The following is a 3,737-nucleotide window of genomic DNA, read 5'->3' as shown; positions in this document are numbered from 1 at the left end:
GATGTATTGAGCTGATTTAAATTATTGTACATAAACGAGAAGCAGGGACCCTTATCAGGGTTTGACCACTTTTTATACATGTTCATAAGCATATTGCAACAGGAGAAAATTAACTTTCTTCCCTTTTGATCTCTAGAAACAACTGGAGATGGTCTTTAGAAGCAGCAATAGAAATCCAGTGTAAAGCCTATATCTCAAAGGAGTTGTATTTTCATCACCATACAGTGTTTATAATTTTTGTATGGTCCTTGCCTTAGAAAAGCAGAAATTGTAGATGCCCGCATTCAGCCACCTCCGATGAAACGAGCCTGTTGTGGAGCTGCCTCTTGTCCCCGAGCCACCTGGTCCTGCGGAGTCAATCCGGTGTGCGGGTGCAGCAGGGAGAGGTGAGGCTGCGCTGGAGGCCCCCCAGCAGGGCCCAGCCCTCCGCCGCAGCGTGGGGGTCTGCTGTGCCAGGCGGCGAGGCAGGTTCCTCCGAGGGCAGAGCTGCTGGAGGGAAGAGGTGGTGTCTGTGTACACCCACGGGGGGTTGTCGTCACGTTGGGGGGAAAATGGCAAACCTGCTGAGGAGCAAACTTGGCTTTGAAGAGGGAAAGATGGGAATCGGTGTCAGCACAAAAAGACAAAACCGCAGACCTTGTACATAACAGCTGCAGTGAAGTCTGGCACTGCGGTCTGATTTCGGTCGGTTTGATGTAAAACAGCAATCATCACAACTTTTTAAAAGTGTGTTTAGATTACTGAAACTTTAAGACTTAAATATTTTAATAGAAATTAAATCCTATTGGCTTTGGTTTTAAGTTGGCAGAGGTAACTCGCTTCCGCTGTGGTATGAGGCTGAGAATACTTTCTGTAACTGTACGCTTGCTTTTCGCAGTCGATCTTTGATTATTCAAGTACTAGCTCGGTAGCCGTTCTGTTAGAAAGTGCGGTCGCATCATCTGCTCCCACTGAATCTGCATTTCTGCTGGATTTTTTCATTTTAAAGGAGTAATGCAGCCTAAAACTGGTAAGCAAAAAAGAGCTACATGTACTTGCAATACAAGGGACAGGTCAGACTACAGATTTCCTCGTTGTCTGATTTAAAGCAGCTAGTATCTGAAGTCTATATTTAAAGTTTTAAGAGAGCTGACAATCCTACCTTTGTCATCTCTGCCGAGTATGTTTTGTTAGTAATACTAGAATGTTGATGAGAGTATTTTTTTAAAATAAATCCCCTGTATAAAAAAAAAAAAAAAAAAATCACATAGCTGCTCTTGCTGGATTTAGTTTTGCTTTGCCCCATCCTGAAAGGGAAAGAAGAACGTCTGCAGGTTGTCTGAATTATAATGAATGTCCTGATGGTTTAATTGCGATGTCTGGTAAGTGCTCTGGGCTGGAGGAATACCAAAATGTGTTAAGTCTGGTTTAGAGTAATACTTTTCCTGGGAAAACACAGCAAAAAGAACCAACAACAAACTGAACTCTTACATGTTGTATAGAAGTACCTTTTTTGAAAGAAGGGTGTGCTCTTTAAATTAAAACAAGGCTGATGGCTGAAGCTGGTGCTTTGAAATGTGTAGGGTAAGTGAAAACAGTCCCATTGCCGAGACGATGCAATTCATAGAGAAGCACTGAGCCAGAAATCCACACTGCCCCTTTCTGTTCAAGGAGGCAAGTTGTTGTTTCTGATGGTCCTGTCCCCACGGCGGTGCCGAGTGGTGAGGGCTGTGTGCGCACACCAGCTGACACCAGCACCCTCAGCCAGAGGGGCTGGGCGGGCTGATGGATGCTGGAGTTTCCTTCCACAGCTGTCCAACAGCTCGAACTCAACCAGGCATATCAGTAAGTGATGGTGAGAGTCAAAGTGAAGCGTGAGGTTGATATAACCAAGCTTTTAAAATCCTCCTGTGTGCCTGAGAGCAGAACTTGCTTTAAAAAAAAAAAAAAAAAAAAAAGGTTTTCTGCATCAGCTCCCTTAAAAGCAGAATTGAAACTCTTGGGGGGGGGGAACGACACGCCACACGGGATGACATGTGTCATCTGAAGCAGAGTCAGAAGAGCTGGAAGCAGGGCTCGCTCTCGCTTCCCATCGCGGCGTTTGGCATGGTGCAGGGCCAGCGTTGGCCAGTCACTCGAACCATCCCTGGGCCAGCCCAGAGGGAATACTGACTGCTGCTCGGTGTTAGCTGCTGGCCTGTTTCCAGTTCCAGCCACTGGCAAACAATAAGCTTGTCAAACAAATACCGTTTTTGGATTGCTCAAGTGTTTTATAAAACCAGATGCCATCTTTTCACAAGCTGTAACTTCTCTGTAGGAGGAAATGGTGTACAAAAATGACAACGTACTGACTGACTGGGGGCTTGGTTGAGGGAGAGGGAGAATTTCTCTCCTCCTATAAATTGTGTACAGTTAAATATATTATATATTTCTTACGAAAGAGCATTTCCCCTCCAGGAATATGTCCCACAGGGACCTGGTAAGAAATTCAAGCTATAACCCATTGCTGCTGTTCCCCCTTTTCCACTCTTGGGATTTGTTTTTGTTTGTTTGTTTTGGATTTATTTCTTTTTTTGGTGACGAATTGAAAAACATACCTAGAAGAAGCTACCAAGACTACTGTTTACAGACTGAAAAAATACTGCTTTTGTACTACTGGGATCATGAGCCGCGATCCTTTTACAGATTTCCTCAACTCTACTCTTTGCTTAAAATCAGTGTCTGGTGTAGATGAAGGTCAGAAGTCTCCTACCCTGCTTTGTCTACATTCAGGACAAAATGTACAATGCGTGTTTGTGTTGCCCATCATTTTTGTACTTTTAACTGTTCAAGAATTGCATTTATATTTTGCAATCATTGATAATCATGACTTTATTTTAACCGCTAGTAATCTTAGAAGGGATTTTTGTTGTATCTGCAGCCTTACCTGAACTTCCTTGATTATTCATTGTTAATTTATGACTGTAGAAGATACGTCTGCCTCAGCCTTCTACGGACTTAAGTGACACCACTGCGACTGATCTGCTTTAAACTGGATGGGTTTATAATTTATATAAAAGTCAGTTTCGTTACAAATCGGTGTTGCTGCCTCTCATTTTTCTGTTTGGGTGGTCTGGAAGCAACTAACGTGCTCACCTAACACTGTTTAGTTTTGACAGCCCCTCACTGAAGCCAGATTGTCCCGGTGCAAGGCAGGAGGATGGAAAAGGGGGCGGGGGGGGAATACTCATTGTTTTCCACCTGCCCCTGGAGTTCAGAATGATGCCTGCGGGGGGGAGGGGGCTTGGATGCGTCTGTTCTTTGACATGACCGTGTGCCAATCTACTGTTCAGGCTTTCTGCATTGCTTACTTGCGCTTCATCCTGGCTTTCAGCGCTCAGGTAAGCAAGGGTGGCAGCGCATGAGGTAGATCCTCTAGAAGCACAGCTGTCCTTAAGAGGGTTGTGACAGCACCCCCGCTGCCTCGCCTGCTGCTGTATACAAACGTATTACACCCCAAGTCCTGCACGGCCGGACCCCGCGCTCTGCCCCTTCCCCCGCCTTCACCTTCTCTGGATTTTGCTGCTGGACGCTGCCCCCTTGGGTTTATTTTCCTGCCCCCCACACCTCAGCAGCAGCACCCCCCTCTGCCCCCGAGGAAAGCGGCACCGCGTTACACCAGCGCTCCCGCCTCGAAGCCCCCCCCCCCCCGCTTTTGGCCCCGGGGCGGGGCGAGGCCCCGGCGGCGGCTCCGCGCGGTCACGTGGCCCCGGCAGCCC

This window comes from Leptosomus discolor, chromosome 16, assembly GCF_034619465.1.
Source record: "Leptosomus discolor isolate bLepDis1 chromosome 16, bLepDis1.hap2, whole genome shotgun sequence".
Taxonomy (NCBI): Eukaryota; Metazoa; Chordata; class Aves; order Leptosomiformes; family Leptosomidae; genus Leptosomus; species Leptosomus discolor.
This window is presented reverse-complemented; position numbering follows the sequence as displayed.